This window comes from Channa argus, unplaced genomic scaffold (genome assembly GCF_033026475.1).
Source record: "Channa argus isolate prfri unplaced genomic scaffold, Channa argus male v1.0 Contig127, whole genome shotgun sequence".
Lineage (NCBI taxonomy): Eukaryota > Metazoa > Chordata > Actinopteri > Anabantiformes > Channidae > Channa > Channa argus.
Window position 1 is genome coordinate 55,935 of NW_027125346.1, and position 15,066 is coordinate 71,000.

A 15,066-nucleotide genomic window follows, 5' to 3' on the forward strand; every position below is an offset into this window, starting at 1 on the left:
AACTTTTACACACTACCATATTTAGGGTTAACAGAGAATGGTTGGAAAAGAGAACATATCCACTGAGTAGCAGTTTTGTGGGGGACTCTGCCTGCATGTGTCTCTACAGGCCTTGTATCTGTGGTGTCCTGTTCACTAGACGACATTAATGTGACACCTGAACCAAATGTTTTGTAGCCCCGGTGGGCAGAGCAGCATGGAATACACACCTTATTATACAGCCTATCTGCAGCCTATCAAGGAAGCTCTTCCAAAGCTGCTTGTCCAGTGAGCTTAATCACCTGCACTCACATGTCAACAGTCTGATTTCTGCATCAACTGTCACACTCGAGTTCTCTGCACAAAACAGTATTTGGTTTACCATTGGATGTTGTAAGTCCAGCAGAAGGTTTTATCTGTGTTTGTCTAAAAATACTTTAATCTGACATGCGACGAGGATGGGATTCAAACCCACGCGTGCAGAGCACAATGGATTAGCAGTCCATCGCCTTAACCACTCGGCCACCTCGTCAATTAAGCAAGGAAGGGCGACGAGACTTTGATCAGCAAAGACAGACCTACAGGATTTCTAGGTCACCTCGCAGGGTTTAATAAGAACACCTAGAATATCTCCTCTCTGAATTTAATATCCAAGTACCTTTGCAAGGGAATTAGCTTAAATGGTAAAGCACTAGCTTTGTATGCAAGAAGTACTGGGATCAATACCCACATTCTCCAAATGCCTCATGCCTCCCCTGACCTCGTCAAGGTGACGCGCAATCCTTTATCATACAGGCGATGCACTTCTGAGATGGCTTGTGAATATATCTTTAGATGGATACATAGGTTGGAGCTGCAAGGCAGGAGGTCTAGAGGAAGACCAAAGCGGAGATTTATGGATGTAGTAAGGGAGGACATGAAGTTAGTTGGTATGAGTGAAGAGGATGCAGAGGACAGGGTTAGATGGAGGCACATGATTCGCTGTGGCGACCCCTGAAAGGGAACAGCCGAAAGGAAAAGAAGAAGCACTTCTGAGATGGCCGACGAATGTCAATCCTGACAGTATTTCCATCCGTGTGTCTACACTCAAGCACAAGAACAGACTGCGGCCTATCAAGGAAGATTGTAGCCAACTCTTCTAAGGCTGCAATTAAACACTTTGGAGATTCTCTTTGGCCAAAAGGTGCACTCCATTAGCACCAAAACCTCATGCCACACCAACTGTTTGATCCCTCCGACTGCTTCTGGCCTTGTCAACAAGGCCCGTGACTGTCAAGTATTCGGGCTCCACAATCTACAAACACAGAGGACATAAGGGGTGGATATTGAGAGTTTGTCCGGTACGCTGTGAACACAGGGAGGAAAAAAAGCTTGCAGGGGAATAAGCTCAAATGGTAGAGCGCTTGCTTAGCATGCAAGAGGTAGTGGGATCGATGCCCACATTCTCCACAATCGTTTGATTTCCTTTTTCCCATAAATGGATGAAACTGTTAAAAAGTTTCAGCCTCCATATCCCACATGTGCAGATCACAATCAATTAGAATGGGAAATTGCCTGTCAGCAGTACAGCTAAAAAGGCGACCAGTTTGCCGTCTGATCAGCTAAACACATGGCAGCCAGTCAATGCATTTAGGCTTGTACACACAGTCAAAACGTTCTGCTGAAGTTCCAACCGAGTATCAGTGGGGGCGATCAGCCATTTCAGAAATTGCTGATTTCATGGAACTTTTACACACTACCATATTTAGGGTTAACAGAGAATGGTTGGAAAAGAGAACATATCCACTGAGTAGCAGTTTTGTGGGGGACTCTGCCTGCATGTGTCTCTACAGGCCTTGTATCTGTGGTGTCCTGTTCACTAGACGACATTAATGTGACACCTGAACCAAATGTTTTGTAGCCCCGGTGGGCAGAGCAGCATGGAATACACACCTTATTATACAGCCTATCTGCAGCCTATCAAGGAAGCTCTTCCAAAGCTGCTTGTCCAGTGAGCTTAATCACCTGCACTCACATGTCAACAGTCTGATTTCTGCATCAACTGTCACACTCGAGTTCTCTGCACAAAACAGTATTTGGTTTACCATTGGATGTTGTAAGTCCAGCAGAAGGTTTTATCTGTGTTTGTCTAAAAACACTTTAATCTGACATGCGACGAGGATGGGATTCGAACCCACGCGTGCAGAGCACAATGGATTAGCAGTCCATCGCCTTAACCACTCGGCCACCTCGTCAATTAAGCAAGGAAGGGCGACGAGACTTTGATCAGCAAAGACAGACCTACAGGATTTCTATGTCACCTCGCAGGGTTTAATAAGAACACCTAGAATATCTCCTCTCTGAATTTAATATTCAAGTACCTTTGCAAGGGAATTAGCTTAAATGGTAAATCACTAGCTTTGTATGCAAGAAGTAGTGGGATCAATACCCACATTCTCCAAATGCCTCATGCCTCCCCTGACCTCGTCAAGGTGACGCGCAATCCTTTATCATACAGGCGATGCACTTCTGAGATGGCTTGTGAATATATCTTTAGATGGATACATAGGTTGGAGCTGCCAGGCAGGAGGTCTAGAGGAAGACCAAAGCGGAGATTTATGGATGTAGTAAGGGAGGACATGAAGTTAGTTGGTATGAGTGAAGAGGATGCAGAGGACAGGGTTAGATGGACGCACATGATTCGCTGTGGCGACCCCTGAAAGGGAACAGCCGAAAGGAAAAGAAGAAGCACTTCTGAGATGGCCGACGAATGTCAATCCTGACAGTATTTCCATCCGTGTGTCTACACTCAAGCACAAGAACAGACTGCAGCCTATCAAGGAAGATTGTAGCCAACTCTTCTAAGGCTGCAATTAAACACTTTGGAGATTCTCTTTGGCAAAAAGGTGCAATCCATTAGCACCAAAACCTCATGCCACACCAACTGTTTGTTCCCTCCGACTGCTTCTGGCCTTGTCAACAAGGCCCGTGACTGTCAAGTATTCGGGCTCCACAATCTACAAACACAGAGGACATAAGGGGTGGATATTGAGAGTTTGTCCGGTACGCTGTGAACACAGGGAGGAAAAAAAGCTTGCAGGGGAATTAGCTCAAATGGTAGAGCGCTTGCTTAGCATGCAAGAAGTAGTGGGATCAATGCCCACATTCTCCACAATCGTTTGATTTCCTTTTTCCCATAAATGGATGAAACTGTTAAAAAGTTTCAGCCTCCATATCCCACATGTGCAGATCACAATCAATTAGAATGGGAAATTGCCTGTCAGCAGTACAGCTAAAAAGGCGACCAGTTTGCCGTCTGATCAGCTAAACACATGGCAGCCAGTCAATGCATTTAGGCTTGTACACACAGTCAAAACGTTCTGCTGAAGTTCCAACCGAGTATCAGTGGGGGCAATCAGCCATTTCAGAAATTGCTGATTTCCTGGAACTTTTACACACTACCATATTTAGGGTTAACAGAGAATGGTTGGAAAAGAGAACATATCCAGTGAGTAGCAGTTTTGTGGGGGACTCTGCCTGCATGTTTCTCTACAGGCCTTGTATCTGTGGTGTCCTGTTCACTAGACGACATTAATGTGACACCAGAACCAAATGTTTTGTAGCCCCGGTGGGCAGAGCAGCATGGAATACACACCTTATTATACAGCCTATCTGCAGCCTATCAAGGAAGCTCTTCCAAAGCTGCTTGTCCAGTGAGCTTAATCACCTGCACTCACATGTCAACAGTCTGATTTCTGCATCAACTGTCACACTCGAGTTCTCTGCACAAAACAGTATTTGGTTTACCATTGGATGTTGTAAGTCCAGCAGAAGGTTTTATCTGTGTTTGTCTAAAAACACTTTAATCTGACATGCGACGAGGATGGGATTCGAACCCACGCGTGCAGAGCACAATGGATTAGCAGTCCATCGCCTTAACCACTCGGCCACCTCGTCAATTAAGCAAGGAAGGGCGACGAGACTTTGATCATGAAGACAGACCTAAAGGATTTCTAGGTCACCTCGCAGGGTTTAATAAGAACACCTAGAATATCTCCTCTCTAAATTTAATATTCAAGTACCTTTGCAAGGGAATTAGCTTAAATGGTAAATCACTAGCTTTGTATGCAAGAAGTAGTGGGATCAATACCCACATTCTCCAAATGCCTCATGCCTCCCCTGACCTCGTCAAGGTGACGCGCAATCCTTTATCATACAGGCGATGCACTTCTTAGATGGCTTGTGAATATATCTTTAGATGGATACATAGGTTGGAGCTGCAAGGCAGGAGGTCTAGAGGAAGACCAAAGCGGAGATTTATGGATGTAGTAAGGGAGGACATGAAGTTAGTTGGTATGAGTGAAGAGGATGCAGAGGACAGGGTTAGATGGAGGCACATGATTCGCTGTGGCGACCCCTGAAAGGGAACAGCCGAAAGGAAAAGAAGAAGCACTTTTGAGATGGCCGACGAATGTCAATCCTGACAGTATTTCCATCCGTGTGTCTACACTCAAGCACAAGAACAGACTGCGGCCTATCAAGGAAGATTGTAGCCAACTCTTCTAAGGCTGCAATTAAACACTTTGGAGATTCTCTTTGGCAAAAAGGTGCACTCCATTAGCACCAAAACCTCATGCCACACCAACTGTTTGTTCCCTCCGACTGCTTCTGGCCTTGTCAACAAGGCCCGTGACTGTCAAGTATTCGGGCTCCACAATCTACAAACACAGAGGACATAAGGGGTGGATATTGAGAGTTTGTCCGGTACGCTGTGAACACAGGGAGGAAAAAAAGCTTGCAGGGGAATTAGCTCAAATGGTAGAGCGCTTGCTTAGCATGCAAAAGGTAGTGGGATCGATGCCCACATTCTCCACAATCGTTTGATTTCCTTTTTCCCATAAATGGATGAAACTGTTAAAAAGTTTCAGCCTCCATATCCCACATGTGCAGATCACAATCAATTAGAATGGGAAAGTGCCTGTCAGCAGTACAGCTAAAAAGGCGACCAGTTTGCCGTCTCATCAGCTAAACACATGGCAGCCAGTCAATGCATTTAGTTCTGCTGAAGTTCCAACCGAGTATCAGTGGGGGCGATCAGCCATTTCAGAAATTGCTGATTTCATGGAACTTTTACACACTACCATATTTAGGGTTAACAGAGAATGGTTGGAAAAGAGAACATATCCACTGAGTAGCAGTTTTGTGGGGGACTCTGCCTGCATGTGTCTCTACAGGCCTTGTATCTGTGGTGTCCTGTTCACTAGACGACATTAATGTGACACCTGAACCAAATGTTTTGTAGCCCCGGTGGGCAGAGCAGCATGGAATACACACCTTATTATACAGCCTATCTGCAGCCTATCAAGGAAGCTCTTCCAAAGCTGCTTGTCCAGTGAGCTTAATCACCTACACTCACATGTCAACAGTCTGATTTCTGCATCAACTGTCACACTCGAGTTCTCTGCACAAAACAGTATTTGGTTTACCATTGGATGTTGTAAGTCCAGCAGAAGGTTTTATCTGTGTTTGTCTAAAAACACTTTAATCTGACATGCGACGAGGATGGGATTCAAACCCACGCGTGCAGAGCACAATGGATTAGCAGTCCATCGCCTTAACCACTCGGCCACCTCGTCAATTAAGCAAGGAAGGGCGACGAGACTTTGATCAGCAAAGACAGACCTACAGGATTTCTAGGTCACCTCGCAGGGTTTAATAAGAACACCTAGAATATCTCCTCTCTGAATTTAATATCCAAGTACCTTTGCAAGGGAATTAGCTTAAATGGTAAAGCACTAGCTTTGTATGCAAGAAGTACTGGGATCAATACCCACATTCTCCAAATGCCTCATGCCTCCCCTGACCTCGTCAAGGTGACGCGCAATCCTTTATCATACAGGCGATGCACTTCTGAGATGGCTTGTGAATATATCTTTAGATGGATACATAGGTTGGAGCTGCAAGGCAGGAGGTCTAGAGGAAGACCAAAGCGGAGATTTATGGATGTAGTAAGGGAGGACATGAAGTTAGTTGGTATGAGTGAAGAGGATGCAGAGGACAGGGTTAGATGGAGGCACATGATTCGCTGTGGCGACCCCTGAAAGGGAACAGCTGAAAGGAAAAGAAGAAGCACTTCTGAGATGGCCGACGAATGTCAATCCTGACAGTATTTCCATCCGTGTGTCTACACTCAAGCACAAGAACAGACTGCGGCCTATCAAGGAAGATTGTAGCCAACTCTTCTAAGGCTGCAATTAAACACTTTGGAGATTCTCTTTGGCCAAAAGGTGCACTCCATTAGCACCAAAACCTCATGCCACACCAACTGTTTGTTCCCTCCGACTGCTTCTGGCCTTGTCAACAAGGCCCGTGACTGTCAAGTATTCGGGCTCCACAATCTACAAACACAGAGGACATAAGGGGTGGATATTGAGAGTTTGTCCGGTACGCTGTGAACACAGGGAGGAAAAAAAGCTTGCAGGGGAATTAGCTCAAATGGTAGAGCGCTTGCTTAGCATGCAAGAGGTAGTGGGATCGATGCCCACATTCTCCACAATCGTTTGATTTCCTTTTTCCCATAAATGGATGAAACTGTTAAAAAGTTTCAGCCTCCATATCCCACATGTGCAGATCACAATCAATTAGAATGGGAAATTGCCTGTCAGCAGTACAGCTAAAAAGGCGACCAGTTTGCCGTCTGATCAGCTAAACACATGGCAGCCAGTCAATGCATTTAAGCTTGTACACACAGTCAAAACGTTCTGCTGAAGTTCCAACACAGGGAGGAAAAAAAGCTTGCAGGGGAATTAGCTCAAATGGTAGAGCGCTTGCTTAGCATGCAAAAGGTAGTGGGATCGATGCCCACATTCTCCACAATCGTTTGATTTCCTTTTTCCCATAAATGGATGAAACTGTTAAAAAGTTTCAGCCTCCATATCCCACATGTGCAGATCACAATCAATTAGAATGTGAAAGTGCCTGTCAGCAGTACAGCTAAAAAGGCGACCAGTTTGCCGTCTCATCAGCTAAACACATGGCAGCCAGTCAATGCATTTAGTTCTGCTGAAGTTCCAACCGAGTATCAGTGGGGGCGATCAGCCATTTCAGAAATTGCTGATTTCATGGAACTTTTACACACTACCATATTTAGGGTTAACAGAGAATGGTTGGAAAAGAGAACATATCCACTGAGTAGCAGTTTTGTGGGGGACTCTGCCTGCATGTGTCTCTACAGGCCTTGTATCTGTGGTGTCCTGTTCACTAGACGACATTAATGTGACACCTGAACCAAATGTTTTGTAGCCCCGGTGGGCAGAGCAGCATGGAATACACACCTTATTATACAGCCTATCTGCAGCCTATCAAGGAAGCTCTTCCAAAGCTGCTTGTCCAGTGAGCTTAATCACCTGCACTCACATGTCAACAGTCTGATTTCTGCATCAACTGTCACACTCGAGTTCTCTGCACAAAACAGTATTTGGTTTACCATTGGATGTTGTAAGTCCAGCAGAAGGTTTTATCTGTGTTTGTCTAAAAATACTTTAATCTGACATGCGACGAGGATGGGATTCAAACCCACGCGTGCAGAGCACAATGGATTAGCAGTCCATCGCCTTAACCACTCGGCCACCTCGTCAATTAAGCAAGGGAGGGCGACGAGACTTTGATCAGCAAAGACAGACCTACAGGATTTCTAGGTCACCTCGCAGGGTTTAATAAGAACACCTAGAATATCTCCTCTCTGAATTTAATATCCAAGTACCTTTGCAAGGGAATTAGCTTAAATGGTAAAGCACTAGCTTTGTATGCAAGAAGTACTGGGATCAATACCCACATTCTCCAAATGCCTCATGCCTCCCCTGACCTCGTCAAGGTGACGCGCAATCCTTTATCATACAGGCGATGCACTTCTGAGATGGCTTGTGAATATATCTTTAGATGGATACATAGGTTGGAGCTGCAAGGCAGGAGGTCTAGAGGAAGACCAAAGCGGAGATTTATGGATGTAGTAAGGGAGGACATGAAGTTAGTTGGTATGAGTGAAGAGGATGCAGAGGACAGGGTTAGATGGAGGCACATGATTCGCTGTGGCGACCCCTGAAAGGGAACAGCCGAAAGGAAAAGAAGAAGCACTTCTGAGATGGCCGACGAATGTCAATCCTGACAGTATTTCCATCCGTGTGTCTACACTCAAGCACAAGAACAGACTGCGGCCTATCAAGGAAGATTGTAGCCAACTCTTCTAAGGCTGCAATTAAACACTTTGGAGATTCTCTTTGGCCAAAAGGTGCACTCCATTAGCACCAAAACCTCATGCCACACCAACTGTTTGTTCCCTCCGACTGCTTCTGGCCTTGTCAACAAGGCCCGTGACTGTCAAGTATTCGGGCTCCACAATCTACAAACACAGAGGACATAAGGGGTGGATATTGAGAGTTTGTCCGGTACGCTGTGAACACAGGGAGGAAAAAAAGCTTGCAGGGGAATTAGCTCAAATGGTAGAGCGCTTGCTTAGCATGCAAGAGGTAGTGGGATCGATGCCCACATTCTCCACAATCGTTTGATTTCCTTTTTCCCATAAATGGATGAAACTGTTAAAAAGTTTCAGCCTCCATATCCCACATGTGCAGATCACAATCAATTAGAATGGGAAATTGCCTGTCAGCAGTACAGCTAAAAAGGCGACCAGTTTGCCGTCTGATCAGCTAAACACATGGCAGCCAGTCAATGCATTTAGGCTTGTACACACAGTCAAAACGTTCTGCTGAAGTTCCAACCGAGTATCAGTGGGGGCGATCAGCCATTTCAGAAATTGCTGATTTCATGGAACTTTTACACACTACCATATTTAGGGTTAACAGAGAATGGTTGGAAAAGAGAACATATCCACTGAGTAGCAGTTTTGTGGGGGACTCTGCCTGCATGTGTCTCTACAGGCCTTGTATCTGTGGTGTCCTGTTCACTAGACGACATTAATGTGACACCTGAACCAAATGTTTTGTAGCCCCGGTGGGCAGAGCAGCATGGAATACACACCTTATTATACAGCCTATCTGCAGCCTATCAAGGAAGCTCTTCCAAAGCTGCTTGTCCAGTGAGCTTAATCACCTGCACTCACATGTCAACAGTCTGATTTCTGCATCAACTGTCACACTCGAGTTCTCTGCACAAAACAGTATTTGGTTTACCATTGGATGTTGTAAGTCCAGCAGAAGGTTTTATCTGTGTTTGTCTAAAAACACTTTAATCTGACATGCGACGAGGATGGGATTCGAACCCACGCGTGCAGAGCACAATGGATTAGCAGTCCATCGCCTTAACCACTCGGCCACCTCGTCAATTAAGCAAGGAAGGGCGACGAGACTTTGATCAGCAAAGACAGACCTACAGGATTTCCTGGTCACCTCGCAGGGTTTAATAAGAACACCTAGAATATCTCCTCTCTGAATTTAATATTCAAGTACCTTTGCAAGGGAATTAGCTTAAATGGTAAATCACTAGCTTTGTATGCAAGAAGTAGTGGGATCAATACCCACATTCTCCAAATGCCTCATGCCTCCCCTGACCTCGTCAAGGTGACGCGCAATCCTTTATCATACAGGCGATGCACTTCTTAGATGGCTTGTGAATATATCTTTAGATGGATACATAGGTTGGAGCTGCAAGGCAGGAGGTCTAGAGGAAGACCAAAGCGGAGATTTATGGATGTAGTAAGGGAGGACATGAAGTTAGTTGGTATGAGTTAAGAGGATGCAGAGGACAGGGTTAGATGGAGGCACATGATTCGCTGTGGCGACCCCTGAAAGGGAACAGCCGAAAGGAAAAGAAGAAGCACTTCTGAGATGGCCGACGAATGTCAATCCTGACAGTATTTCCATCCGTGTGTCTACACTCAAGCACAAGAACAGACTGCGGCCTATCAAGGAAGATTGTAGCAAACTCTTCTAAGGCTGCAATTAAACACTTTGGAGATTCTCTTTGGCAAAAAGGTGCACTCCATTAGCACCAAAACCTCATGCCACACCAACTGTTTGTTCCCTCCGACTGCTTCTGGCCTTGTCAACAAGGCCCGTGACTGTCAAGTATTCGGGCTCCACAATCTACAAACACAGAGGACATAAGGGGTGGATATTGAGAGTTTGTCCGGTACGCTGTGAACACAGGGAGGAAAAAAAGCTTGCAGGGGAATTAGCTCAAATGGTAGAGCGCTTGCTTAGCATGCAAAAGGTAGTGGGATCGATGCCCACATTCTCCACAATCGTTTGATTTCCTTTTTCCCATAAATGGATGAAACTGTTAAAAAGTTTCAGCCTCCATATCCCACATGTGCAGATCACAATCAATTAGAATGGGAAAGTGCCTGTCAGCAGTACAGCTAAAAAGGCGACCAGTTTGCCGTCTCATCAGCTAAACATATGGCAGCCAGTCAATGCATTTAGTTCTGCTGAAGTTCCAACCGAGTATCAGTGGGGGCGATCAGCCATTTCAGAAATTGCTGATTTCATGGAACTTTTACACACTACCATATTTAGGGTTAACAGAGAATGGTTGGAAAAGAGAACATATCCACTGAGTAGCAGTTTTGTGGGGGACTCTGCCTGCATGTGTCTCTACAGGCCTTGTATCTGTGGTGTCCTGTTCACTAGACGACATTAATGTGACACCTGAACCAAATGTTTTGTAGCCCCGGTGGGCAGAGCAGCATGGAATACACACCTTATTATACAGCCTATCTGCAGCCTATCAAGGAAGCTCTTCCAAAGCTGCTTGTCCAGTGAGCTTAATCACCTGCACTCACATGTCAACAGTCTGATTTCTGCATCAACTGTCACACTCGAGTTCTCTGCACAAAACAGTATTTGGTTTACCATTGGATGTTGTAAGTCCAGCAGAAGGTTTTATCTGTGTTTGTCTAAAAACACTTTAATCTGACATGCGACGAGGATGGGATTCAAACCCATGCGTGCAGAGCACAATGGATTAGCAGTCCATCGCCTTAACCACTCGGCCACCTCGTCAATTAAGCAAGGAAGGGCGACGAGACTTTCATCAGCAAAGACAGACCTACAGGATTTCTAGGTCACCTTGCAGGGTTTAATAAGAACACCTAGAATATCTCCTCTCCGAATTTAATATCCAAGTACCTTTGCAAGGGAATTAGCTTAAATGGTAAAGCACTAGCTTTGTATGCAAGAAGTAGTGGAATCAATACCCACATTCTCCAAATGCCTCATGCCTCCCCTGACCTCGTCAAGGTGACGCGCAATCCTTTATCATACAGGCGATGCACTTCTGAGATGGCTTGTGAATATATCTTTAGATGGATACATACGTTGGAGCTGCAAGGCAGGAGGTCTAGAGGAAGACCAAAGCGGAGATTTATGGATGTAGTAAGGGAGGACATGAAGTTAGTTGGTATGAGTGAAGAGGATGCAGAGGACAGGGTTAGATGGAGGCACATGATTCGCTGTGGCGACCCCTGAAAGGGAACAGCCGAAAGGAAAAGAAGAAGCACTTCTGAGATGGCCGACGAATGTCAATCCTGACAGTATTTCCATCCGTGTGTCTACACTCAAGCACAAGAACAGACTGCGGCCTATCAAGGAAGATTGTAGCCAACTCTTCTAAGGCTGCAATTAAACACTTTGGAGATTCTCTTTGGCCAAAAGGTGCACTCCATTAGCACCAAAACCTCATGCCACACCAACTGTTTGTTCCCTCCGACTGCTTCTGGCCTTGTCAACAAGGCCCGTGACTGTCAAGTATTCGGGCTCCACAATCTACAAACACAGAGGACATAAGGGGTGGATATTGAGAGTTTGTCCGGTACGCTGTGAACACAGGGAGGAAAAAAAGCTTGCAGGGGAATTAGCTCAAATGGTAGAGCGCTTGCTTAGCATGCAAGAGGTAGTGGGATCGATGCCCACATTCTCCACAATCGTTTGATTTCCTTTTTCCCATAAATGGATGAAACTGTTAAAAAGTTTCAGCCTCCATATCCCACATGTGCAGATCACAATCAATTAGAATGGGAAATTGCCTGTCAGCAGTACAGCTAAAAAGGCGACCAGTTTGCCGTCTGATCAGCTAAACACATGGCAGCCAGTCAATGCATTTAGGCTTGTACACACAGTCAAAACGTTCTGCTGAAGTTCCAACCGAGTATCAGTGGGGGCGATCAGCCATTTCAGAAATTGCTGATTTCATGGAACTTTTACACACTACCATATTTAGGTTTAACAGAGAATGGTTGGAAAAGAGAACATATCCAGTGAGTAGCAGTTTTGTGGGGGACTCTGCCTGCATGTGTCTCTACAGGCCTTGTATCTGTGGTGTCCTGTTCACTAGACGACATTAATGTGACACCTGAACCAAATGTTTTGTAGCCCCGGTGGGCAGAGCAGCATGGAATACATACCTTATTATACAGCCTATCCGCAGCCTATCAAGGAAGCTCTTCCAAAGCTGCTTGTCCAGTGAGCTTAATCACCTGCACTCACATGTCAACAGTCTGATTTCTGCATCAACTGTCACACTCGAGTTCTCTGCACAAAACAGTATTTGGTTTACCATTGGATGTTGTAAGTCCAGCAGAAGGTTTTATCTGTGTTTGTCTAAAAACACTTTAATCTGACATGCGACGAGGATGGGATTCGAACCCACGCGTGCAGAGCACAATGGATTAGCAGTCCATCGCCTTAACCACTCGGCCACCTCGTCAATTAAGCAAGGAAGGGCGACGAGACTTTGATCAGCAAAGACAGACCTACAGGATTTCTAGGTCACCTCGCAGGGTTTAATAAGAACACCTAGAATATCTCCTCTCTGAATTTAATATCCAAGTACCTTTGCAAGGGAATTAGCTTAAATGGTAAAGCACTAGCTTTGTATGCAAGAAGTACTGGGATCAATACCCACATTCTCCAAATGCCTCATGCCTCCCCTGACCTCGTCAAGGTGACGCGCAATCCTTTATCATACAGGCGATGCACTTCTGAGATGGCTTGTGAATATATCTTTAGATGGATACATAGGTTGGAGCTGCCAGGCAGGAGGTCTAGAGGAAGACCAAAGCGGAGATTTATGGATGTAGTAAGGGAGGACATGAAGTTAGTTGGTATGAGTGAAGAGGATGCAGAGGACAGGGTTAGATGGACGCACATGATTCGCTGTGGCGACCCCTGAAAGGGAACAGCCGAAAGGAAAAGAAGAAGCACTTCTGAGATGGCCGACGAATGTCAATCCTGACAGTATTTCCATCCGTGTGTCTACACTCAAGCACAAGAACAGACTGCAGCCTATCAAGGAAGATTGTAGCCAACTCTTCTAAGGCTGCAATTAAACACTTTGGAGATTCTCTTTGGCAAAAAGGTGCAATCCATTAGCACCAAAACCTCATGCCACACCAACTGTTTGTTCCCTCCGACTGCTTCTGGCCTTGTCAACAAGGCCCGTGACTGTCAAGTATTCGGGCTCCACAATCTACAAACACAGAGGACATAAGGGGTAGATATTGAGAGTTTGTCCGGTACGCTGTGAACACAGGGAGGAAAAAAAGCTTGCAGGGGAATTAGCTGAAATGGTAGAGCGCTTGCTTAGCATGCAAGAGGTAGTGGGATCAATGCCCACATTCTCCACAATCGTTTGATTTCCTTTTTCCCATAAATGGATGAAACTGTTAAAAAGTTTCAGCCTCCATATCCCACATGTGCAGATCACAATCAATTAGAATGGGAAATTGCCTGTCAGCAGTACAGCTAAAAAGGCGACCAGTTTGCCGTCTGATCAGCTAAACACATGGCAGCCAGTCAATGCATTTAGGCTTGTACACACAGTCAAAACGTTCTGCTGAAGTTCCAACCGAGTATCAGTGGGGGCAATCAGCCATTTCAGAAATTGCTGATTTCCTGGAACTTTTACACACTACCATATTTAGGGTTAACAGAGAATGGTTGGAAAAGAGAACATATCCAGTGAGTAGCAGTTTTGTGGGGGACTCTGCCTGCATGTTTCTCTACAGGCCTTGTATCTGTGGTGTCCTGTTCACTAGACGACATTAATGTGACACCTTAACCAAATGTTTTGTAGCCCCGGTGGGCAGAGCAGCATGGAATACACACCTTATTATACAGCCTATCTGCAGCCTATCAAGGAAGCTCTTCCAAAGCTGCTTGTCCAGTGAGCTTAATCACCTGCACTCACATGTCAACAGTCTGATTTCTGCATCAACTGTCACACTCGAGTTCTCTGCACAAAACAGTATTTGGTTTACCATTGGATGTTGTAAGTCCAGCAGAAGGTTTTATCTGTGTTTGTCTAAAAACACTTTAATCTGACATGCGACGAGGATGGGATTCGAACCCACGCGTGCAGAGCACAACGGATTAGCAGTCCATCGCCTTAACCGCTCGGCCACCTCGTCAATTAAGCAAGGTAGGGCGACGAGACTTTGATCAGCAAAGACAGACCTAAAGGATTTCTAGGTCACCTCGCAGGGTTTATTAAGAACACCTAGAATATCTCCTCTCTGAATTTAATATCCAAGTACCTTTGCAAGGGAATTAGCTTAAATGGTAAAGCCCTAGCTTTGTATGCAAGAAGTAGTGGGATCAATACACACATTCTCCAAATGCCTCATGCCTCCCCTGACCTCGTCAAGGTGACGCGCAATCCTTTATCATACAGGCGATGCACATCTGAGATGGCTTGTGAATATATCTTTAGATGGATACATAGGTTGGAGCTGCCAGGCAGGAGGTCTAGAGGAAGACCAAAGCGGAGATTTATGGATGTAGTAAGGGAGGACATGAAGTTAGTTGGTATGAGTGAAGAGGATGCAGAGGACAGGGTTAGATGGAGGCACATGATTCGCTGTGGCGACCCCTGAAAGGGAACAGCCGAAAGGAAAAAAAGAAGCACTTCTGAGATGGCCGACGAATGTCAATCCTGACAGTATTTCCATCCGTGTGTCTACACTCAAGCACAAGAACAGACTGCAGCCTATCAAGGAAGATTGTAGCCAACTCTTCTAAGGCTGCAATTAAACACTTTGGAGATTCTCTTTGGCAAAAAGGTGCACTCCATTAGCACCCAATCCTCATGCCACAC

The 15,066-nt window shown here is 45.5% G+C and overlaps 12 non-coding genes across 12 annotated transcripts; 3 read left to right on the top strand and 9 right to left on the bottom strand.

The window, feature by feature from the left end:
- Positions 1-429: 429 nt before the first annotated feature.
- Positions 430-511, bottom strand: trnas-gcu (transfer RNA serine (anticodon GCU)). The gene has a single exon. It is a non-coding gene; the product is annotated as a tRNA-Ser (tRNA).
- A 1,620-nt stretch (positions 512-2,131) lies between these two features.
- trnas-gcu (transfer RNA serine (anticodon GCU)) lies at positions 2,132-2,213 on the bottom strand. Its single transcript has one exon. It is a non-coding gene; the product is annotated as a tRNA-Ser (tRNA).
- A 1,620-nt stretch (positions 2,214-3,833) lies between these two features.
- Positions 3,834-3,915, bottom strand: trnas-gcu (transfer RNA serine (anticodon GCU)). The gene has a single exon. It is a non-coding gene; the product is annotated as a tRNA-Ser (tRNA).
- A 1,597-nt stretch (positions 3,916-5,512) lies between these two features.
- Positions 5,513-5,594, bottom strand: trnas-gcu (transfer RNA serine (anticodon GCU)). The gene has a single exon. It is a non-coding gene; the product is annotated as a tRNA-Ser (tRNA).
- An 844-nt stretch (positions 5,595-6,438) lies between these two features.
- Positions 6,439-6,511, top strand: trnaa-agc (transfer RNA alanine (anticodon AGC)). The gene has a single exon. It is a non-coding gene; the product is annotated as a tRNA-Ala (tRNA).
- Positions 6,512-7,512: 1,001 nt separating this feature from the next.
- On the bottom strand, positions 7,513-7,594 carry trnas-gcu (transfer RNA serine (anticodon GCU)). Its single transcript has one exon. It is a non-coding gene; the product is annotated as a tRNA-Ser (tRNA).
- An 844-nt stretch (positions 7,595-8,438) lies between these two features.
- Positions 8,439-8,511, top strand: trnaa-agc (transfer RNA alanine (anticodon AGC)). Its single transcript has one exon. It is a non-coding gene; the product is annotated as a tRNA-Ala (tRNA).
- A 703-nt stretch (positions 8,512-9,214) lies between these two features.
- Positions 9,215-9,296, bottom strand: trnas-gcu (transfer RNA serine (anticodon GCU)). The gene has a single exon. It is a non-coding gene; the product is annotated as a tRNA-Ser (tRNA).
- A 1,598-nt stretch (positions 9,297-10,894) lies between these two features.
- On the bottom strand, positions 10,895-10,976 carry trnas-gcu (transfer RNA serine (anticodon GCU)). The gene has a single exon. It is a non-coding gene; the product is annotated as a tRNA-Ser (tRNA).
- Positions 10,977-11,820: 844 nt separating this feature from the next.
- trnaa-agc (transfer RNA alanine (anticodon AGC)) lies at positions 11,821-11,893 on the top strand. Its single transcript has one exon. It is a non-coding gene; the product is annotated as a tRNA-Ala (tRNA).
- Positions 11,894-12,596: 703 nt separating this feature from the next.
- trnas-gcu (transfer RNA serine (anticodon GCU)) lies at positions 12,597-12,678 on the bottom strand. Its single transcript has one exon. It is a non-coding gene; the product is annotated as a tRNA-Ser (tRNA).
- A 1,620-nt stretch (positions 12,679-14,298) lies between these two features.
- On the bottom strand, positions 14,299-14,380 carry trnas-gcu (transfer RNA serine (anticodon GCU)). Its single transcript has one exon. It is a non-coding gene; the product is annotated as a tRNA-Ser (tRNA).
- Between the last annotated feature and the right edge of the window lie 686 nt (positions 14,381-15,066).